We start from the raw sequence: 26,185 nt of genomic DNA on the forward strand, positions 1-26,185 counted from the left end.
AAATACAACAAATCCAATAAGTAGATAGATTAAATTTAAAAAGTTAAATAACAATAATTTAATCTCCAATAGCTAGTGAAAACTTTGTCTTAAACAACAAAACAAAAATAGATTTAGACATAATTATTGAAAGTAAAATAAATATTAATTTTATTATATATAAATAATTAATAAAAAATTTTAAATTATTATTAATAAATATTAGTTTTTTCTGAAAGTTATTTTCTAGAATTATTAATTGATATAAGTGAAATAATTTTTTTATTATTTGTACATTAATAATTGCAATTATTATTCTATCTTTTAATATATATTCAAAATAAGTTTTAGAAAGTTATTACATAAATTTGTTATTGGAAGCTTCAATACCTCTAAGTTATTTAATCTATTTTTATTATTACATCATTTCATTATTTAATCTATTTTTTAAATAATATTCAAAACACGATTCAGTTAAATTTTTTTGAATATTTCAAATATTTAAAAACTATTTATTTACAATATTATTTAGTTATTACACAATATTAAATATTTTGTTATATAATTATTTAGCTATTATTAATATTTTTATTTTAAATATTTAGTTATTTAAATATTTAAATAATAATTTATATGTTTTTAATTTTAAATTTTAGTATTTCAATTACATTTAAATAAACTGTTATTTAATTAAAATATTTAAATAATTATTTAAATTTTATTATTTATCTATTCTAATATTTTGTTATTTAACACACTTAGTTATTGAAATATTTAATTAAGATTATTTTCTAACTTTTAAATACTTATTATTTAAATAAAGTTAAATCTTTTTTAATATTACTTAGTTATTAAATTGAATAATTATAATTATAATTATTATTGTTATTACATAATTTCGTTATAAATTTTATAAACATATAAAATTATTAATAATATGAATATTATTAAATATATTATAATTATTTTTTGTGTTTTTAATAAATATTTTAACATAATTTCATGATAACATTTAAATCATTCTTAAATTTTTAATTCAAACTTTATTTAAATAAATATAAATGAAAAATGGGGGATAGGATAAATAGGAATAATAAATAATTTCAGAGAAAGTGGGGGATAGTGGTGCCATAGTGGTGCCATGTGCCTAGTGGGGGATTGGAACAAATTTGAGTAAGGATTGGCTTTACAAAGTTCTTTTATATCTTTACTAAAAAATAGGTGCAAATTGCTAAGACATGCTGAGGTGGCAACTCTACATACTTAGAAAGGGAATAATGTACTCCCTCTAAAATTGCAGCATTTTTGTAATGGAGCATGGAGAGGCCTTTTTATGTGGCATAGTTTAGTATATATAGAATATTATTAAAAGTGCGAATGAGATTGTGGAATTTTTGTTTGACTAAAATATCTTAATTTTTTAATTTGATTCATCTATAATTATAAAGATATAAATGTAATGTGAACTACCAATTTTCTCTCCATTCAAACCTCCCTTGTTAAGTCTTATATTTAAGGTATTAGGTTATTGCCTCACATTATTATTCATTGAGTTCTATTTTTATTAGAATTAATAACTCTAATTTTGAATTTGGTCCGTTTCTAATTATGAGGGCACAAAATATAATTTGAATTACTATATTTCTTTTCTTTGAATTCCCTCTCATTAAGTCCTATATTTAGGGTATTAACTCTCATTTTCTCATTAAATCCTATATTTAAGTTATTTTTTCCCAATAAATTCTATCCATTATATCTATATTTCATGCTTTTAACAATATTGAATACATGTTTTTTTTTTTAAATTGACTCAAAATGGAAACATTCTTCTACCATGATGATAGTGGTGAGTAAGTAATTCAACCATCTGGGTTAAATAGGTCATTTCATGATGTTAAAATAAAAACTTTTTAAATAGAAATAAATATAAAAAGTAAAAATATGGAAAATGGGAACATCTCTAATGTTTTATATTAATCATACTAGCAAGACACCCATGTGATGCACATAATAAGTATTTAAAATTTGATGGTTGTGTGTCTATATACCAATGAAGAATAAAATTGGCACTAATCAATTTAAATTTATAGAAGAAAAATATTTAGTGTAAAAATTAGTAAAAGTAGTCCAATGCATGGGATTGGTTATGATTGAAACGTATATTAATTCTACTTTTGTTTTTATCAATTAACATTAATTCTACTTTAATTTATATCTAGTTAATTATAAATTTTTTTACGTTTATTAATCAATTTTATACCCTTAAAATTTTATGAAAGCAATTACTTTTAAATTGATTTTAAATTGCAAATAAAAATAATTTATTTCCATTTTATTTTAATTAATGTAATTATCCTTATAAGGAATTTAAATGAATTTAAAAATATAATTAAATGTAATTTATTTCAAATAATTAGGGGGAATTTAAATTTATCCAATTTATGATTAATTATAATTATTTATAAATTACTTTGTAGTTCATTAATTACAATTATTATAATATTATGAAACCCTAGCTTTATTATAAGTCATAAATTGATTATTTAGAAATTGTGATCAGTCATAAAATGGTTTAGTGAAGAATAGAAGAGAGGAAAAGAGAAGAAGATAAAACGTAATAGAGAGAAATCAAATGGTTTAGTGGCGGCACCCACTTTACCCTAATATTAATAAAATAATAATTATAGAGTGGCCCGTAAAAACGAAAAGTAACAAGAACCTCCTGATACAAGGAATTAATATAAAAAGGGTAAATTTCTTAAACTGCCCATGCTATTTAGCTAATTGATTAAGTATACCCCTACTGTTTGACTATTGTCTAATGCTATATACCCTTACTATTTCTGACAATTGACTAATTCTACCCTTACCATTAGCATTCGTTAATACTCTGCCAAAACCTGTACACACGTGACACTATATGATTTATACTTTTTAAACCCAATTTTACCCTTGGTCCCTCTCCCTTCTTCTTCTTCTTCTTCTTCTTCTTCTTCTTCTTCTTCTTCGTTGTCTTCTTCCTTTCAGTAGCAGCAAATCAAGCTGGCTTGATCCTTAACCAGCGGCGGCGAAAACCACCTTCACCTCCGACTTCTCTCTCTCTCTCTCTCTCTCTCTCTCCCGTGTGTACTCCCTATGAGAACCAAAAGCATCGAGATTGGAATTCCTGAGGCATCTTGACCACAGTCCTCCATTGTCGCTCTAGGTTGCGATGCTGATGCCTAGTTCTGAGTATCTCTTAGATCTCAGATCTAGTTTTCTTGTAGATTTGAAAGATTTAAAAGTTCTAAAACTGCTTGGAGATCTCTACCCTCTCTCTACGAATCTTGGGAAGCTTGAAATAGGGGCCTCCTCGACCTTCTCCTCCATCGGCTTTTTCTTCTCATTGTGGTGCCATGGACCGAAAATTGCAGAGACAAATGTTGTAGGTGAAGGTGATCATGCTCCATCTCTATTCTCGTGCATAAATTATACTTAAGGACAAAATGAACATTTTAGCCCTTCTATCAATATTTAATGCCAATTGGTAATTTTCTGGAACAATAGAGGTAGAGTTAGACAATAGTCAAACAGTAGGGGTATACTTAGTCAATTAACTAAACCATAAGAGTAGTCAAACACCCCTTACAATTCAAAAGTGAAATTGTTTTCCTATTTGGTGGTAGATCAACAATTCAACATTTTAGGTGAAATGTGTGAACTCGTGATGTCATAATTAGATTATAAAAATTATAAAACATAAAAGAAAAAAGAAATATATAAATTATGTAAAAGACATTTGTGCTTATCCCTAATATTTTTTATTAAGGGCAAATTTCTTAAACTACCCTTATGGTTTAGCTAATTGACTAACTCTACCCTTATTATTTATATATTGTCTTAGAGTACCTCTAAGGTTTTTTAACAATTGGCATTTTATCCATTATTCTGAAGGGATGGGATATCCATCGTACGGATGCCCAAATCTTGCGGAATGGAATGGGTGAATTTCAAAAATTTTTCTCCATCCTAGTGGGAATCGTATTCCCTATTTTAGAAAAATCATATTTTTCAAGGATCAATCTTGAACTAAGAACCGAACCAGATCTGAACAAAAAATAGTAGGAGATGGATATACTTGATACGGAGAAATAGTATCTCCCAATGGAGGTGTTCACTCCCAAGTAAGAAACCAAAACCTGCTCCCACTGAAAATGGCACAGTGTAAGATGGAGCAGAATTAGTAGCGTTCTTCAAAAGAACCAGATCCTTCACAAGAATCAGCTGGATGGCACGTGAGCACTACTTCCAATCAGTCCTTCCACAAAGAACTAATATCAAGATCTGATCTTGATCACTCCCACTGAGAACATGAGATCGAACTGGCAGATATGGCGGCGACAGGAAGGAGGCGGCAAGAGAGATTTAGCTCAATAATGCTGAATTCTCTCTTCTGTGATTTCAGCTATGAAGACATGATGTGAAGTGTTTCAAAAGGCTGCCGCCCCCTCCTCCTTTTATAACCTTAAAGGGATCAGCTCCTAATCCCATTAGGAGTTGCTAATCCAAATCATATTTGGATCATAATTCCCTTTAAGTGATAAGGGTAAACCCTTATCTTATCTGTAGATTAGATCAGCCTTCTTCTAACCTCATTAGGAGGTTTCCAAATCTGAATCACATTTAGATCTGGACTCTCTGAGTGGATAGGGTTAAGACCTAATCCTATCTGCTAATCCAATCTCAAAATTCACCCCTTATTTAACTAATCAAATCAGCCCAGTTCGAAATGGGCTTTAGGCCCAATAAGGTTATATGCTCACTTAGCCTTCCAAACTGTTGCCTAGTTGGGCTTCCTTGTATGGAGTGGGACCCAAACATTGATCTACACATCAGCCACATGGTTCAGCACAACCTTTGTTACAAGGCCTGGCCGAATACACTATTAGGGACGGTGCACCCCCTGAAACTCATCACATGGGCTCTATGGGCCCAACACTTACACTAACTGGTCCCTGGGCCAAACCACCTTGTAACACCTAGGGTCTGTGGGCAGATGCAAGATTAGCCCATCAGGTATTACCCTTAATGGTTTTACACTTAACCTCTCAGCCCATAATGATCAAACACTGCCCGACAAGAAATGACCTCTCTCTCGGCTGCAAGGAACAGTGCTGCACTCTCTGCTCACATGGATCCCGTGAATTAAAACATTTTGCAAACGTTTGGAAACCATAATATATATACTTTTATATCTCATATAAAATATATTTTGAAAACAAATCTTAACGATTGAATCAAATTTTCAAAATGAAAGAAAAAATGAGAGAGAGAGAGAGAGTACATGTGGAGAGAGGGAGTGTGTACTTGCGCTACTAGTGGATGGTGGAATAAGAGACAACAGAGGCAAGGATATAGAAACACGATTGCGTTCTCTATCAGAACAATACCTTCTATATGCCTTCACGCTTGTAGTGATTCAAATTTACGGCCATTAGTGTCTGAACACCACTGCACCATGAATCTTTTCCTCAGCGATTGTGAGGAGTTTCAAAAGCTCCCACTTGCAAAAGAAAGGAAGGTCATGACAGAGAATCAGATGGGGTGGCAGCTATTTGAAACCTTGGAATTTGAAACTTAAAAGAAGGTCACAGTAGAGGACTTTTAGAAACTCCCCCATCTGAATGCCACTACCCTATGAATCTCAATTTGAAACCTTAAAGAAGGTCATGATAGAGAATCAGATGGGGCGACAACGATTTGAAACCCTGAAATTTGAAACTCAAAAGAAGGTAATGGCAAAGGAGTTTCAGAAGCTCCCACGTCCAAACGTCATTGACCATGAGCCTCAATTTGAAATCCTGAGGAAGGTCACAACTCACAATAGAGAATCAGATGGGGTGACAATGATTTGAAACCTTTAAATTTGAAACTCAAAAGATGGTCAAGGTAGAGGAGTTTTAGAAGCTTCCACATCCGAATGCCACTTCACCATGAGTCTTAGTTTGAAACCCTAAAATTTTCATGTCATGGAAGCAATGGTTTGTAATATATTTGAAACAAAACAAAATCGAAACTGGCCAGATGGAAATTCTAGCTAAAAGAAAAAGAAAGAATCTCTTATAACTATTAACTAGAACCAAAAGGTCCAAAATCCAATATCCCTTATTTTACCCTCCCTGTTTAAACAACTTGAGGAATTCCACCAATAAATCCCTCCAAAGAAGATAAACATATCTGTGAAGTTGATAGAAACTTAAAATCAATCGAAACGATTAGAGCAAGTAAACCCTAGAAGCCACACTTGGTACAAATCTTTTGTTTCATTTTACTGTCATTTCCTTGTTTGGATTGTAGGTCATGGTAGAAGCTAAACTTGGTATAGGATGCAAGGATTCCCAAGATCCAAAGCCCCTCGAATTGGAAATATCAATGGAAGTATTTCTTAGTTATGAACATTTGGGTTCATATTCGAACCTAGATTCATATTTGACATCTTGCTATGATAGAAAAGAGGGAGGGGAGAAAGAGGGAAAAGAGAAGGGCTTCCTATGAGTTGGTGATTCTATTTGGGGCTAGGGATGAAGGGTATCATTAAGTTTTAAAAAAAGTTTTATATGTCATGTGGTGTCACACATGTGTGCTGATTTTGATGGAACATTAACAGACACTGACGCTAGGGGAAGAACTAGTCAATTATCAAAAACAGTAGAGGTGGTTTAAAACAATAGTTAAATAGTAAGAGTACAAATTGTCAATTAGCTAAACAATAGGGCTAGTTTAAGAAATTTGCCCTTATATTAATTAGTCATATTAAATTAAAATAAGCATGACAAAGAATACTTGTTTTTATTGGTGATGGAAATAAAATACAAATTTAAAACCAACCCAAAAATGGAATTGTTTTCTTGTTTGGTGGTAAGTTAACAATTCAACCTTTTGGACAAATGTGACAACCCTTCATGCCATAATTAAATAATAAAGATTAAAAAAATGTAAACACACAAAGTATTAAATATTAAAAAAATTTGGTAGTAAACATTTGGACACATCTTGAATATCATATATTCATCACCATAAAAATATAACGTAATTGTAAAAAAATTTTAAAAACATATTATTTACTATCATCATCATAAAAATGATCACATACAAAGCACATGGATGCTTACTATATATAGGTTTAATTTATTAGTGATTTAATTAATTAATTACGTGCATAATGTATTGGATATGCCAAGGGACTGGCTATGGCTAAGTCATTTAACAAAAATATACCAAGGGAGTGGTATAAATGAACTTTTGTATATATTGTAGGGCTAAGGTTTATGATCCAACTTGACACGGATGGAAGAGATGGATAAAAATGTCGTTTAAGATGAAAATAGGTCAGCTGGAAACCTCACAAAGATGATTGAAATATGGGTAACTGGATTATGGTCTTGTGGATTCATGGCTAAATTATGGGCTATCGAACATGTTTTCACATTGACATTTTGACAATAGTTAAAGAAAAAGGGAAATTGTCCAAAACTCACCATGACTTTTTTAGTATTTCTCTTCAATTCACTATAACTTTTCAAAACACCCAAGAAACCCTATGTTTTTAAAGTTAAATAGACTAATGGGTTTTAGTAGATTACCATTTTACTCCTTATTATATTTGACTCATTTTTCAATATTTTAGAAATACCCCTGATTTTATTCATTCAAAAACTCATTTTTCAGCTTTCTTGAAATACTGTCAAACAGCACAATGAGAGCAAAATGTCTCTCAACAGGTAGAAATCTTATATATATGGCAGTTGGGCAGTGAAGGGCATTTTAGTCATATAAATGTTTTAAATAAGGTTTACTTTCTATTTAGGAGTAGTTTGGTCATGAAAATTGCATTTATGCTGACGTGAGACAATTTCTGTCAAATATACACTAACAGTGCTCTAACAGATGGTGATTTTTGAAAAAAAAAAAAAAATTTACTAACATGGGGTTCCCGGGATGTTTTAAAAAGTTATGATCAATTTAAGAAAAATGCTGAAAAGTCAATAGTAAGTTTTAGACAATTTCTCAAGAGATTTTTTAATTAATAGGAAGAAAGGTGAGAATGAGATTGCAACACTGCTACAGCGGTTAATCGTGGTGCTGATTTTTTTCTTTTTTCGGTGAATATAGGATGGAACTCAAGAAATAGTCATATATATAAAATAATTTTGGATCATTCGGGGAGATTGAACCCGACGTGAATCGAACACGCAACCTTCTGATCTGGAGTCAGACGCGCTACCATTGCGCCACGGATCCGTTAGTTTCTCAGGTGGTACAATCACATTAAATTAGAGAAAATTGTGCAGCGCATACGTAAATTCTATTATTTGATTGATAAGGAAAAACCCACAAAATAACTCAAATGGGAGAATCGACCACAAGACTATGGAGTGTGGAGAGTGCAGACCCCATCATCTCTCTACATAGCTTTTATATCATTATATAGGTTCTCGCTTGCTTCCAACCATTACCTAATGTGACTATGTGAATATGGACCAGGCTGTAAAAATGATCATCCGTAATGACTCTCTCTCAAGGGTCTGCTAGTATGATATAATATACAACCTTTAGTATTGCATCAAATTCCTAATTAATTTGTTAGTATATAAATAAATAAAATTTTGTGAGATGGGAGAATCTGAAAATTCCCCAATTAAAAAAAAAAACAAAGTGAATTAATCCACCTAATAATCTAGATTACCAAATTGGGTGCCCATCCATGATCCAACCATTGATGTAGCACACACGGACAGGTGGCTAGATTTCAACTGCAAGATTGATCTATCCTCTGATCAGGCTGTCAAGTTGGGACCCTTTCGGCTGCCACATCTACAGTTATGACAATGGGATTGATTCACATTGAGCATAAAGATTGTCATCTACATTTACTCCGTGTTCAGTGCATGATCTTTTTCTATATCACCGTTAATTATCAATAACAAGTATATCATGCAAGACTGTACATTGTTTTGTAATAAAGACCCTTTGAACTTGTGAATTCCATACTTTGCTTTTACTATCGGTATTTTATTAATTAATGTCATGTAGAACTGTTCATGAGCGGGGTTAGAGATTCGCTTTTGTCAAAATTTGAATGAATCTCACCTAAAACCTGAATCTGAAACAGTGTAAAATTGGTCCCAAACCCCAGCCCGTAAACATTACTTTAAATATTTTTTAAACCTCAAATTACCCTGTATGTTATTTTATGAGACTATTTTGTCCTTTTAAATTAGGTTTTGCTTGGTACAATTGCCATTTCAGGCTCAAATGTCAAAACCCCAATATAAACGTTTTAACATGAAACTTGTTAGTTAGTACTTGTGCTGACTGCTGACTAGGCATTGAGCAAGTGTTTTTAGTAGTATTCTGTTTGATATTGATATTGCTCCTTGAAACATTTAAATGAAAACGCTTATATTAATGGGACACCATTCTACCATATTGATATCTCATCCAATGGTCAAATTAATTTTTTTTTAATTATTGGCTCATTATTACACATAAATTAACATTTAGATGCAGATCTAATGGTTCTAAGTATTAAACTAAAAAAGAATGTTTGTTTTAGAAGTAAATATTTATAAGTATTCAATTGTGTATATAGTTGGGATAACGGTTGGATGGACAAATTTATTAACTACATCTAACGTTTAGGAAATTGACTAACTCTAATTAGGGTGGCAATTTTTCACCCAATCCGCTGAACCCGCTCAACCCACCCAAAATCTAATTCGCCTAACCCGCTCATTTATTTGGCGGGTTGTGTGATCAACCCATCACCCAATCCACCCGTTTAAATGGGTTGGGTTGGCTTGGGTAGTGAATAACCGTTGGGTTAACTATTACAAGCATAAGTATTAATTCCTTAGCATTTTTTTATTTTTTTCATTAGAATTAAATAATTTATAATTAATGCATTAATTTTCTATTAATTGTTGAATAAATTTAGTTTTGTCTTGAATCAACACACTTCACCCAGCATAAATCCAAATCAATTTCACCCAAGTCCAATTCAGTTCAACGCAGTCTGACCCGATCCAACATATACCGATCCGGGTCAACTCGAATTTGAAATAGACCTCAAACGGGACAGCTCGGTATTGCTTGCTTTGACCAGTTTGGGTTATCCAGTCCAACCATTATTCACACAGCCCGGTCCGACACAAGTTGATACGGGTCGACCCAAATCCGAAGCGGGTTGGATAGGGTGAAGTCCAGACCCTAAACCACCCCACTTGTTTTGCTCAATTTGGATCCATACAATTTGACCCGAATTTGGTTTCGGGTCAACAATGCTGGATAACCTAGATCCTTTGGAGCCTCTGACTTTGGGCCGACCCGAATCCGTCGTGGTCTGGTCTGACCGAAGATAACCGGTTCATCCGGGGTTTGGCCCGACAAAGCTGAACCGGCCCGATCAAGTGTGATCTCGATGGGTCTGGTCCGACCAGTTGGGACCTAGTTCAGTCGGACTGGTCCAAATCTAAAGGGTTCAACCACTCTTGATGTGATTAGCTCAAATATAATTTAATTAGATAGTTCAAATTGGTCTGACCGATTTGAACCTAAGTGGTTCGTCAAATCTAAAGCCCAAACATAGTTAAATGGCTTTGTTGTTGGCTGTAATTGAATCTTAGCATGGTCGGTGTGGTCAAGCTAATGGATACATCTTGGAGGGCAGAGAACTTGAGTATGCACGCTGAGAAGGTTGGAAAAAACGGTGCTCCAGGAAAAAAACTACTTTGAATGGACAATTTAGCGTCTATTTGGTATCGATGTCGTTGTTCCAGAAAACAATGATACATCATCGCTATGTTAGAAAAAACGATGCTCTAGGAGACGTCAATATGATTGGAACCATTTTTTCATAAAAAATGATACTCTAAGCCATGTCTTGAAAATCAAGAAGGTATGGTTTGGAGCAATGTTGGATTTGACGTTTTCTCAGATTAGAGCTCATTGATGCCAATGAAGACATGATGTGACAGTGATGTGGACTTCCTATAATGGGTACTAGTGATGAAAACAGATATGGAACACTAGTACCAAACAAAAGGTGTTGTTGTTGCTCCAGGAAATGCCCTAAAAAAAACACAGTTTTCTCAGAAAATGGTGCTTCTAACCCACACATCAGCAGCACTGTTTTATGAGAAAATAATGTTGTATTTGCAACATCATGCCAAACATATACTTAATAATTTCACCTTTTAATTGTCAACCCTTTTAGTGGGTTATAGCCTTATATGTGCACAAAACAAAGTTCAAGGGACCAAGTGTTACTGCCCCTAAGTACAGGGTTGGCAATCTATAATTTACCTAAATAAAAATTTGTTTTGTAAAATGCCCTTGCACAAACAAAACCGTTGCACAATACCTATAGGGGGTATTCTTTGTTCGGATTTTGAGAGGGGGAAGTTGGTCAATGGGATTTTAAATTTTCATTGATCAAGAATCCCATGTTCTTTTTTCAGATTATGTAGGGATCAGGGAAAGTTTATTTTCATGGGTACCACTAACCCAGGTAAGTGATACCCATCTCCTAGGTGGGTAAATAACTTTCCCACCTAGGGGGAAAGTTGCCAATACCTGAATGGGACAAAAATGCCCCTTTTAATAATAGATTTTTATGGCTAAAATGGTCATTGTCTTATTTACATGAGAAATAAAAGAACATGCGTGGATGCACTTACCCAGGTAAGTAACTTACCGAAAAGCGAACAAGGACTTAATACTATTGGAATTGTAACATTGCTATTTGCTACATTAAAAAAAAAAAAACAATGATTTCTTAATAAGAAACTTGCAATTATAGGTACTCAAGTCTTGAAACTCATATAAAGACTTAAAAGAGATCATCATGTTCTCGATTTTTAAATATTGCTTCAGCAAAACATCTCATATAAAAGAACATGGTCATATAGTGGTAATTCTGAGTTATGCTTCATAGTTGTCCTTTGTTTCACATTGAGAACTCTTAGTTGACCCAGACAGTAGGACTGTTCGACCCAGGAGCCGTCTAGGAAATCGGTTCCGTTTTACCTCAAACCTAATCCCTAGCTAAAAATCATTGAATCGGTCAACGATCCATTGACCCGGGCGGTCGAACCATCGACCCATTCAACGGTTTTGGCCATTTTTATTTTTAATTTTTGTTGTCAGAATAAGCTATCTATTCAAACCGGATGGTCAAACCGTCGACTTGGAAACCAGTGGCCAGAATGGTTCCGTTTCTAGGTCATTTTTTCTAGATATCAATAATTAGACGAAATAACTTTGTAGTCATAGTCATGGGAAGGGTGGACATTATGAGGGATTCCAAAACCTTGAAAGATAAATCCAAAGTGGCCTTAAACACAGAAAAAAATTGTGATAAATCCACCAATCTGGAAAAACCAAGGAAAAAAAATCAGAAAATCGAGTCCAAAGTTCCGCTTTGAGATAGAAAATCGCCTTGTAAGAAAAAAAAAAACATTGCACAAGAAAACCCAATGAAAAAAACAAAAGGGAAGAAATAAAATGGTGCTAAACCCTAGATCGTTTTGGAAGATCTTGAAGAAGAAGACCAAACAAAAAAAAAACAAAAGCAGAAAATGAAAAAAAATGAACATATCTTCGTCAAATCACACATGCTCGAATAAAGCCCACAACAGAAGAAACCTTTGAATAGTGAAAATCCAAAAGCATTAAAAACCATGGTTTTTGAACTGTTGTTGACCCAGATGGTCGGACCATTCATCCTGGGAACCGTCCAAGCAACCGGTTCCGTTTTACCTTGATCCTAGTCCTTAGCCAAAAAAAAATGTTGAATCAGTCAACAACCCATTGACCTGGGCAGTCGAATTATCAACTCGTTCAACTATTTTTGGTCATTTTTTTTTACTTTTTTAAAATTTGGTTGTCAAAATGGGTTGTCTATTCGAACCAGATGGTCGAACTGTCAACCTAGAAAGTGGTGGCTAGAATGGTTCTATTTTTGGGTCATTTTTTAATACCATGTAAAAACCCTAAAAAAGTAGAAAAAAGAAGGAGAAGAACAAAAAGATGGGGGAAAGACAAAAACTTTGCCAAAACAAAGATGGAGAGAGAGAGAGAGAGAGAGAGAGAGAGAGAGAGGGAGAGAGAGAGAGAGGTTACTATGTGAAACTTAAGCTGCATGGATAGGGTAATGCGTGCAATATGACTTCATAGATTTCGGACGCACACTTTATGGTTTGCACTGGGAATTCCATTTATTAGACACTCTGGGCATCCACGAATCACCATTATATGTATATATATATATATATATATATATATATATATATATATATATATATATATATATATATATATATATAGATTCTTCATGGCCAAATCATTCATGTTAAAATATAAAATCAATGGATGTAAATCAACTAAAAAGCTTTATATCTGGTTGCATGAAGGAAAAGAAACTTTAACAAAATATGCTAATTTATCTTGAAGCTTTGTTGCATGTAAAAGATCCATGATTATTCAAAAACATGTAAAAGAGCCATGGAAAATAAATAATTCCTAAAAAGTTAATGGTTGAACCGGTCCTTAAGCTTTTTCAATATTTTGAATCGAATCAATCAATTTGGTTTTTGATCGGTTTGGTTTGTTGATTTTTTAGTTTTTTATATTTATAATATAATATAAATATTATAAATTTATATAATATATTTGATGAAGATCAAGAGTTGCTGATTGATTCAGGGTAGCTCGGAGGTTGGCAGAGTACTTGCAAGGGAGAGCAAAGTCAAAGGGCTCGGGTGATATTTCAAGCTTGTCACTTTGATAATCAAGTCAATGAAGGCCGAGTTGTCAAAGGTGTGAAAGCCGATAATTAATGAGGCTAAAAGTATCTAATGAATGCAGAGCTGGCCTTTATATAGGTTTGGGGTGGGGTGCTTGTACCTAGGGATGGAAATTTTCCCCATTTCCCCGATCCCCGTAGGGATTCGCCCTGAATGGGGTGGGGATGGGGATGATTTTCTCCTTGCAAAGATGGGATGGGGAAATTTTCGTCCTTATTGGCAGGAATGGGGAGAGCACTCCCTGCCCCGTAGGGACCCCAATCCCTACTCTATGGGATCCCTACTAAAATATGTATATATGCACACATACATTTATATATGTATATATCTATACATGCATTTATATATTAATATTTTTAAAAATGATATGATTGAATATATTTGAACTTTCTAATACGATTGTAATTTTTAATTATTTTATTTTTATTTTTATAAAAAACAAAAACAAAATGATTGATATTATAAAAAATCACGGGGAGTGGGGATCCCCGTAGGGACGGAGATGGGGATTTTTGCAGGGATGGAGATGGGGAGAGGCTCCCCGTCCCCACCCTACCCCGTTGTTGTTCCTACTCGTACCAAGAGATATGCATCGGAGAGGTGCTAGACACTTGGAGATAAAGTAGGACGCTTGTAGGCTGACCAGGACACTTGAAAATCTGGCAAGACACCTCAAACCGAAGTGGGACCACGGCTAGCTATGTTGGTCAATGGTGGCCCTGGTTGACCAAGATTAGAGCCCATAGGTGGAGGCGTGGGTGTTGCTAGAGCTGTCATGTGTTTGAATTCTACTAGAGGATATATAATAACAATGATGATGATAATGATGATAATGATGATGATGATGATGATGATGATGATGATGATAATATATATATATATATATATATATATATATATATATATATATATATATATATATATATATATATATATATAACTATAAATATTTTGTCGTGGGAAAAATGAGTTTCCTTCCAATATTCCAATAATAAACATTTACCAATCAACACCCGTTCATTTTTCAATTACTTAAGTTTGCTTTTTCAAGTCAATACAATCACCAACAAAATTAAAAAATAATTCATTTTTATATTGAATATAACCTTAGTGCAAGTTATTCAGGTACCCGATTTAAACAATTTAGGCCTTGTTCTCCTTTTGGTAAGTTACTTATCAGGGTAAATGCAATTACCTGGGTAAGTTTTTCTTGGGAAACACTTATCCGGATAAGTGCATTTACCCATGCTCTTTTATTTATCACGTAAATAAGGCAATGACCATTTTATCCATAAAATTCCATTATTAAAAGGGGCATTTTTGTTCCATTCAAGTATTGGCAACTTTTACCTTAAGTGGGAAAGTTATTTACCCAAGTGATACCCATGAAAATAAACATTCCCTGGTCCCCACATAAATCTAAAAAAAAGAACATGGGTTCATGGTCAATGAGAACCAAAATCTAATTGACTAAATTCCTCCCCCCCCCCTCAAAATCCAAAAAAAGAATGCCCCCTTAATGAATTTACACATCATCTGGCCTGACCTTTTGGGCAAAGCCCATTCAAATTTTAACAAATCCGCCTGACCTAGTTGCCCCCGTAATAAAAAATAGGATCCAAGACCAATGAATCTATCTATCTATCTGTCTATCTATCTATCTATCTATCTATCTATCTATCTATCTATCTATCTATCTATCAATATATATATATTAAAATTGGTCTTGCCATGTCAGCATAGCTCTCATTGTAGGAAAATCCCCTTCCTATTTTTTTTTTAATTTTTTAAATTTTAACTCCACATAATTACCCATTAAACTAATAAGGAAATCACATATACCTAACTATTTCTAACAACCATAAAGCTTTTCTAATGTTTAGACAAGTGGTACCACTTTCCCCCCACTTCCTCCTAAATTGTCTCTAATTCCTATTTATCTCTTAAATTATCTCTAACTCTTATTTATCTCTTCAATTATCTCTAATTTAGTAGATAGATTCTCTCCTAAACTATCTCTAATTCTTATTTATCATTTCCCCCGCCTTTTATCTATATCTATCTAAACAAAGTTTCAATTAAAAAAAATTCAGAACTATTTAAATGTTATAATGGATTTATATACTAAATTTAAAATATTTATTCAAAACACAAAAAATTAATAGATTTAATAATATTCATATTATTAATAATTCAATATTTTTACAAATTTCATCCTGAAATTATGTAGTAACAATAAAACTTATAATTTTATGAATTATTCAATTTAAATGTTATTCAAATAATAAGAATTTAACATTAAAAATAAAACATTATTTAAATATTTCAATAACTAAAAATATTAAATAAAAACATTAAAAATAGCTAAATAATTTAAAAAAATATTTAATATTACGTAATAGCATTAAAATAAATGAAATTCAAACAATGAAAATTTTTAAATATTTTAAATATTATTTAAATATTTAAATAACAAAATATTTAATTTGACAAAATTTTAAATAGTTAAAATAACGCAATTATGTAATAAATTTAAAAAATTTCTTAAAAGTAGAAAAATAATTATAATAGAATTCATAACATTCATATTAATAATAATTTAATATTTAAAAAAAATAATAACAAATTATGTAATAATAGTACAATTATAAATTTATGGATTATTAAATTCAATAAATAATTAATATTTTAAAAAATTAAATAACAATATTATTTAAATAAGTAAATAATATTGCAAATAACTAATTTCACTTATATCAATTAATAATTATATAATATAACTATCAAAAAAAATATATTTATTAGTCATAATTTTACAATAATAGTTTATATTCATGATATATTTAGATTTACTATAATTAATATTTATTTTATTTTCAGTAATTATTTATTGTTTTTAATAAATATGCTTTCAATAATTAAATGTATCTTTATTTTGCTATTTAATAGTATATTATCAATAATTATTGGAGATTAAAAATTTATTATTTAACTTTTGAAATTTAATTTATTGTATTTATTGTTTTTTTGTTATAAATTTATTTTTAGTAATTTCATTTTTTATAATTTTTAGATTAATACTTACGTTCACTATAAATTTTCAATAGTTATTGGAGATTAAACTATTTTTATTTATTAGAGATTAGATTAAAAATTTAGTTGAAATTTGGAGTGTTCAATGATTGGTTCAGTTTTGTTGCAGGCTGTTTTGCCAACGAAATCGATTTGGTCAAGTCTGCAGTTTGTCACTCAAAATTAGTTGATCATTAGCGAAAATCCACCAACTCGAATTGTATCGATTTGGGTCTATTTTCAGTTTAGTTTGTTTGTTCAAAAGATTTAAAGTTAAAAATTTAATTTTAAATTTCATAAATTACAATGATATTATTAAAATATAAATTACAAAAATTAAATCTATGATATAAAATTTTTTAAACTAACAAGTATGGGAATTTTCCTACTTCCCCGTATTAAAAAATTAAATTTAAAATATAAAATATTAATATATATATATACATATATTTATTTATTAAACCAAAGCTGATCTGAAATACTAGAAAACCGACTAACTCGAGTTGAGTTTGATTGGATTGTTTATTAAAAAGTTCAAATATAAAACAATTATATACTCTTATGTATTTATAGTGTTTAAATTTCGTTTAACAAAGCATGGGTCCTTGTCACCTTGCCTCTCCTTGCTCCATTATCCCCACCTGCATTCTCTTTGACTTTCTCACCTCTCCCCTTCCCGCCACTCCCAATAAGCCTTTCAACCAACTACCTAAAATTATTCATATAATCTCTCTCCTAAGATATCTCATTTAAACTGATAGGAAAGTATTACGTTGCCCCACTCCCTAATGAATTCCTAAAATGCACTCTCCCAATCTATATCCACTCTCCATCATTTAAAATATTCATATTAATTAATAAATAGTTAAATACGGTTAATATTTAATCCCACCCATATTCAATGAGTATTAAATAGTGTTATTACCAAAAGTTAATAAATACGGTTAGTAAATTACCAAAAATTAATAACTATTGTTATTAAAACTCATTAACAACAATTTATAGAAATTGAAAAATCTTTAACCTATTTCTATAAAATTGAGAATTATATTTAACAATTATCAAAAAGTATAAAATTTTAGTTATTGTTATTATTATAATTAACAACCAAATACAAATGGGGGAACAAAATATTATAATGTTAGAAAGTTAAACTATTAATTAATTTAATTTGAAAAGTAAAAGATAAATTAGTGTAATTTTGTTAGTAAACTACCAAATAAAAGTATATATTTAATAACAATTTAAAAAAATTCAATAAATCCCCATAGTTACACATATGTAATAATTTTTTCAAAATTTTTTATAAAACTACATTTTCATAAAATAACAATTTTGAAAATAAAAGATATATAGTATTTGAAAGTTTATTTAAAATGCATGAAATAATTATTGAAAATTATTAGAATATTTTGGAAAATTTAGGAAAAATTATTACATTTGATAGATTTTGGAAAATCATTGAAAATTATTAAAGATAAATGACTATGGGAAATGAAAAACTATAATTTGAACAAATAATTACACAAATTATTAAGATAAATTAGTATGATATTGGAAAAAGGAAATTATTGGTTAGTTTATATTAGAAATTATAAGATAAATTAGTATAATCTTGTAAGTAAACCATTTAAAAATAAAATAAATTATTTAATAAAAATTTAAAATAAATCTAAATAAAATTTCAACATTACACAAGTATAATAAATTTTCCAAAATTTTCATAAATATACATTTTTGAATATTAAAGACAATTTAGTGTACTCTTAGAAAGTTACCATGTGGTTCATACTTAATATATCCTTTTGATAATTTCTATCATCAAATTGAATATTGGGTTGACGGGACAATGTGTTCTAGACTGGATCAAACCAGATGGTTAGACCAAGAATTTGGGAACCAAACATCGTTTCTCCTTAAAACCTCCTTTTGTCCAAAATCCGTTTATTTAGTTAGCGAATCGTTGACCTGGGCGGTTGAATCGTCAACCCAGACAACAGTCTTTGGCCATTTTTTGTTTTTCTAATTTTTTATTTTTTTTGTCAGAGCAGGTCATCCGTTTGACAAATAGACAATTTGACCCCAGAATGGTTCCCTATCCAGTCCAATTTTAAAAACCTTGGATAGGGAGTGTGTGCCTTGCCTTGAGATTGGCTTGGCGTGTGGCATGGCCTGGCCGAAGGCCCAGCCCATGGACCAGCCCGACCCACGGCATGGCATGAGCCTGTGTTGACTCAAGTTGTGGGCTATGCTGAACCGACCCCCAAATTATCCTAAAGGAGGGAGGCACGGCCCGGGATGCCTCGTGGGCTAGCATGACACGACTTGCTTGCACTTTGTGTTGGCCACATGCGAATTGTGTCATGCCAACCCAGCACCACCCAATTTACACCTCTACTTGAACCCCACCCAATACTGGGGACGAGGTAGGAAAATTCGAGGATTCTCCATCCCTGATGAGGAGTGGGCTGCCTGGCCCCTGAACTCGCTCGACATTAAGGTGTGGTTACCTTGCCCTGAACTCGCGTGACACTGGGGACAGGGCGGGGATGGGGTGTCCTGCCCTGAATCCACCCCATTGTCATTCCTATATAATTATTAATTATTAGTGGAATTAATAAAAATGTTAGCTTTTATAATTATTTTTATTTATTTTATAAGTAATCAAAATTTCATTTTAAAACAATAAAAAGAATAAAAATTATTAAAATTACTACAAATTATTAATAAAACTAAATTTATTAAAAAATATTTATTCATATTCAATTAACAATTATTATTTTTTATAAATCAACATTAAATGAAAAAAAAAATTATTAAATCTTTCAAATTTACAACAAAATTAATAATAATTTAATATTTTACAAAATTAATAACGAATTATGTAATAATAGTACAATTATACTTTTATGGATTATTAAATTCAATAAATAATTAATATTTTAATAATTTAAATAACAGTATTATTTCAATAACTAAATAATATTGTAAATAACTAATTTCACTTATTAATTATAAATATATATTGAATATACACTATTATTGTAAAATTATTACTAATAAATTTAATTTTGTTCATAGTTATTTTTTATAATTATTAATTGATATAAGTGAAATAGTTAATTTTGTCACGGGGGTAGTTCTACAGCGGAAGAAACCCTTGCGGCGTCCAGGCCAAGGTAGGCCAGGACAAGCCTTTCTACGCTTAGAGGGTAGGAGTTGCCTGATGCGATGGTTCCACCAAAGTCAGCAACACTGGATAATGACCTCAAGTCCAATGGCGGGGGCACTCTCCTGGCTCAGACCGGTCCATGGGAGGCGCCGCTTACGTGCTAAAGGGGGACAACCATAATGCAAGGCGACCATGCACCGATGAAGTGACTTGGCACCGATATGAAGGGTCTCCTGTATGCTGATGATGACAGGCACCTGCGTGCCATGATGGGACATGCTTGGGCAACCTATCTTAGCCAAACGAGGTAGCTCACTTGGCTTGGGCAACGAGGTAGCGCACGGGTGCCATGATGGGACATGATGGGACACCCGTGTGCTAAGGGCAACGAGGTAGCTCACTTGGCTTGGGCAAGGGGCTGGCGTGGTGAAGGGACATGCTTGAGCCAGGCCCGCATGCCAAGCCTCCCTTGAGTATCGGTAGCGTAGTGCCGGTCCAACATTGTCCCCATGAGCAAGTGTGCGCACATGAGGAACCCTGGTGGCCATGCTAGCCGTTAACCAGGGCCGCCCCGCAAGGGGATGAAGGTCTAGGAGTTTTAAGGTTAGGCACCCAAGGAGGTCGACCACCCCTCCTCAAAGAGTACGTTAAGCTTTTGGTGGTCTGCCTGAAGATGATATCAGTTCTCCCAAAAATTTTACAGTCAAAAATGATGGTCATGTCCTTAACGTAAGCTTGCCAAGCGTAGGCAAGGCTAAGCCAGTGTCAGACCATCACAGGCTCCCCCATTCAATCCATTGTCGACATCGACAATGGTCTTCACGTGAATGCGCGTCTGTGTCCCGCGCCATTCACTTCTCCACCAGTTCCATGCCTCACCTGTTCAACCCGGGTCTTGCCTATGTTGGTGTCCATTTATGGGGACGGAACTATTTCACCATGCCGGCTTGCCTGGACTTCACCCCTCCAGTGTTGAGGTTACTCAAACCGCGCAATGGCTATGCCGTTGAACTGTGAAAGAAGGGCCCTCGAAGAAGTGTGTGTGGTGCTTCGTGGTGGTCCGCCCCATGTATCATCTTACCTCAAGGCTCAGCCGTCTTCTTGGTAGCTTTTTAGTGATGCTACCGAACACGCTGATAGGTCTACTCCTCATGTTAGCGATGACCTGGGTACCCTTTCACCATGCTGGCCTGTAGATTTCACCTCGCCGATTCGGGTTACTCAAACCTAGCCATGGCTTATGCTTTCTTGGCCCTCGAAACTACGCTTCACCTTGCCGACTCGGGCTACATCTTCACTCTGAGGGGGCCCCACTGCTGCTACCTCAAGGAGACCTGACCGCTTCAAATGTGAGTGTGTCAACTTTTACCCATGAGTTGCCGAACATGCACTCGCCTTGTGATGAGCTTCTGCTATTGCAAGTGTTATGCTTACAAACTGAGCATGTCCACTTGAAACTTTGTTGGTGTAGGGCCACCATGCTCCAACGGCCAGTGTAACCACATTCATAACAAGGCTCACGCGTCTGCCCCCGCATGAGGACAACAACCAATGCATCTGCACCCGCAAGGGATGCTGTTTTAGGATCATTGGAATGGGAACGCGAACAATGATTGGTCCCTTGCTAGGCCGGATAAGCAATCTGCTCAGATAGTGTACCCACATTCCTATCAAGGCTCACACGTCTGCCCCCGCATGAGGACAACAACCAATGCGTTTGCCCCCGCAAGGGAAGATGTTTTAGTGTCATTGGAATGGGGACACGAACAATGAATGGCCTCTTGCACGGGGGTAGTTCTACAGCGGAAGAAACCCGTGCGGCGTCCAGGCCAAGGTAGGCCAGGACAAGCCTTTCTGCGCTTAGAGGCTAGGAGTTGCCCGATAGGATGGCTCCACCAAAGTCAGTAGCACTGGATTATGACCTCAAGTCCAATGGTCGGGGCACTCTCCTGGCTCAGACCGGTCCATGGGAGGCACCGCTTATGTGCTGAAGGGGGACAACCATAATGCAAGGCGACCATGCACCGATGAGGTGACTTGGCACCGATATGAAGGGTTTCTTGTATGCCAATGATGACAAGCACCTGTGTGCCATGATGATAGGCAACTGCTTGGGCCAGAACACACCCGTGTGCTAAGGGCAATGGGGTAGCTCACTCAGCTTGGGCAAGGGGCTGGTGTGGTGAAAGACATGCTTGAGCCAGGCCTGCATGCCAAGCCTCCCTTGAGTATTGGCAGCGCAGTGCTGATCCAACATTGTCCCCATGAGCAAGTCTACACCCATGTGGAACCCTGGTAGCCATGCTAGCCGTTAACCAGGGCCGCCCTGCAAGGGGATGAAGGTCTAGGAGTGCCAAGGTTAGGCACCCAAGGAGGTGGACCACCCTTCCTCAAAGAGTACGTTAAGCTTTTGGTGGTCTGCCTGAAGATGACATCAGTTCTCCCAAAAATCTTATAGACAAAAATGATGGTCATGTCCCTAACGTAAGCTTGCCAAGTGTAGGCAAGGATAAACCTGTGACAGACCGTCACACCGTTGCCATTCTTACACACCTTATAGTTTTACATATTTACTTAAACCTACCTTATAGTTTTCATTTTACTAAAACATCCCATATATTTTGCAACATATTTACTTAATTAACTTTTCATTAAGAAGTGTTTGTTTTGCCATTAGGCCCATGATTTTTATTCCAAAAATACCCTTAATGCTTTTTTGTATAAAAAACAAAATTGACCAAATATAGCCAATAGAGTGGTTGCCCGTGTCTTATTAAGGGCAAAGGTGGTATTTTTATTTTTATTTTATTTTGATTAAATTTATTTAAATGAACATTAAGGTCAACACTATCATCTAATGGAAGATTGATTAAATCCATTGCAAATTATAAGTGGTGTTTTAGTGAAATGCTAACTATACGATAGATTTTAGTAAATCCTTGAAACTATTTGGGGTAATTTATTATATGACCCTTTCTATTATTTAGCTTTATGTTAATAAATCCCGTATATCGCACGGGTCCCGCTAGTATATGTTAAAACAAAGCGGTCAATAAATTTTCTCATTTTTTTAAATTTTTTATTTTTTTTTATTCCATGTCATTTTTGAAATAACCAATGAGATGTACTTCCAAATAACCTAATTACTCTCTTCTCCTAAAATTTATCCTAAACTACCTTTCCCACTATCCCCCACTTTCTCCAAAATTATCTCCAATTCCAACTTATCTTCTAAATTATCTCTAATTCCTATTTATCCTCTCCCCTACTTTTTATCTATATCTATCTGAAGAAAAGTTTGGATTAAAAAATTTAAGAATTATTTAAATATTCTAACAAAATTATATAATAACATTTTGTTAATAATATAAAAAATAATTTTATATTTTTACAAAATATATCATGAAATTATGTACTAATAATTTAAATTATGTTTTTTTTTCTGCATTATCAATTTAAATGTAATAGTTTTAAATAAATAAAATTCAAATAACAAAAGATTAATTATTTTATAGATTATTTAAATATTTAAATATATAACTAAAATATTTATTAGAGATGAGAATATTGTTTTTTATCAGATATGAGACTATTGATTTAACTGAAATTATAAGTGTTCATTGAGTTGGTTTGGTTAAGTCATAGGTTATTTGGCCAACCAAATTGACCTGGTCAGGTTGGGGAGTTTGTTAGCTGAAATTGACTGACCTTATGTGAAAATCAACCCATTCAAGTTGTATTGGTTTGGGTCAATTTTTTGGTTTGGTTAGTCGGTTCAAAAGATTTAAACTTAAAAAATAAATTTAGTTTTAAAAGTTATAGTACAATTAATAAAAGTAAATTGAAAAATTATATTTATGATATAAACCACTTTAGATTAAGAAATATGGAAAATATTTCACTTTTCATATTAAAATTTATATTTAAAATAACATATATATATATATGGTTAGGTCATTCGATTTTGGTCCATTTACAAGTGGCCAAAGTGAAACTGATCCAACTTGGTCGAATTGGAAAATTTTTGAACCAAAGTCGACCTAAAATACTAGAAAATTGACCAACTCGGATCGAATTGATTGGGTTGGTTGATTTCATCAATTTGATGAATAAACCTAATTGAAATTAATTATTGTTATTTTTATATTATAAAAAAAATTAAAAGTAGTATATAAAATATGAATTATTATTAATTATTTTAAAAGTTGAAAATATAAAACAATTGTATACCTTTATGTGTTTCTATTAGGGTCATTTACTAGAACAATTTATAGTTTTACATATTTACTTAAACCTACTTTATAGTTTTTATTTTACTAAAATATCCCATATATTTTATAACTTATTTACTTAATCAACATTTAATTAAAGAGTGTTTGTTTTGCCATTAGGCCCATAATTTTTTATTCCAAAAATACCCTTAATACTTTTTTGTACAGAAAACAAAATTGACCAAATATAGCCAATAGAGTAGTTGCTTGTGTCTTATTAAGGGCAAAAATTGTATTTTTTCTTTTATTTTCTTTTGATTAAATTTATTTAAATGAATATTAGGGTCAACACTGTCATTTTCCACTGTTATCTAATAGAAGATTGATTAAATCCATTGTAAATTATAAGTGGTGTTTTAGTAAAATGCTAATTATAAGGTAGATTTTAGTAAATCCATATATCTATAAGGAATATTTTAGTAAATGACCCATTCTATTATTTAACTTTTACTTAATAATCCTGTGTATCACACGGATCCCCTAGTAAATGTTTATTATTTGTTTCTTGTTTCTATCAACTCGATCCTTTTTTCATCTGTGTTTGGCATAGGAAAACTGAGTGATTTATTAGTTAGTAGTTACTAGTTAGTAATGATGAAACACGGTTTCAATTCTTTCAACCGCTTTCCTGACTTTATACCAAAAAATTTATATTTTATTAATATTACTAGTTAAGTGGTACATGTAGAGGGAGAGTCGTCATATGTATGTAATAAATTATATTTTTAGTGTAAAATTTAAATTTTATTTATTCATAAAATAGAATAGGATATAGAACTTCGCTTGTGCCTCTATAAGGGGGCGTTTGTTTTCTAATAAATTGGAGTGGGAAAGTTGATGGGCTTAAGGAAAGTAAAAAAAATAAAAACCCGCATTCGTGTTTTAGTATTAATGGATCCCATGAAAATAACAATTTCCGAGTGACTCATTTACCTGATAAGTAATATCCTCCTAAGAATTGTACAAATAAGCTTTATAGCAGTACAGAAAATTGTTAATGCATGATAAGATAATGGCCAATTTTTAGATTAAATGGCTATTATATAAGTTTACCTGGAAAATAAAAGACACCAATAAATGCATTATCTAGGTTAGTATTTCTCAGTAAATACTTGCCCAAATAAATACATTTACCTAAGTAGTAAATGACATATCTAAACATGAATGAGGCCTAAAAGGCTCTACGATTCTATATTCTTAACTCTCTCAGTAAGTTGGGTTGGTCAACAAATTTTTGGGCTTGGGCTTAAATTTTGTATTCAATTCATACCTGATTCATGATATATGTATATGCTAATTCTATACACAAATATTATTATCATATGACAAATATAACATAAATTATGTATAATAATATTATTGTATATAATATCTCGATCTAGGCTGGCCCTTGGTCCCACGTAATGAAGAGATACTTGAAATTCAAGAAAAGGTAATATATGATAACCCCTTAAGCTCCGTTTATTTTTTGGTAAGTTATTTATCTATGTAAATGCAGTTACCTGTATAAGTTTTTCTTGAGAAACACTTACCCGGGTAAGTGTATTGAATGAGAGGGAATGTGAGTTATTACCTTATATATAATATTTAATGAGAGGAAATTGAATAAATTGAAAAGTAATAATTCAAATTACATTTTATACCTTCACAATTAGAAGGAGACCAAATTCAAAAAATAGGGTGTTTTAGTTAATAGTGTAATAAATGGGATATTTTAGTTAATAGTGTAATTTAGTGAGAGATAAAGGGAATTAATACATTAATTATAAAACATAAGGTGTGTACAAAAATCCAAAAACAATATAATTTTTCTATATGGCATTTATTTTTGTTTTATAAGCAAAACC

General features: G+C 32.6%; 1 non-coding gene across 1 annotated transcript; it reads right to left on the reverse strand.

Annotated features, from left to right (window-relative positions):
* Nucleotides 1-8,187: 8,187 nt before the first annotated feature.
* TRNAW-CCA (transfer RNA tryptophan (anticodon CCA)) lies at nt 8,188-8,259 on the reverse strand. The gene has a single exon. It is a non-coding gene; the product is annotated as a tRNA-Trp (tRNA).
* Between the last annotated feature and the right edge of the window lie 17,926 nt (nt 8,260-26,185).

Source organism: Nelumbo lutea, chromosome 3 (genome assembly GCF_056320005.1).
Source record: "Nelumbo lutea isolate HS-2025 chromosome 3, American lotus-T2T, whole genome shotgun sequence".
In the NCBI taxonomy this organism is placed as follows: Eukaryota; Viridiplantae; Streptophyta; class Magnoliopsida; order Proteales; family Nelumbonaceae; genus Nelumbo; species Nelumbo lutea.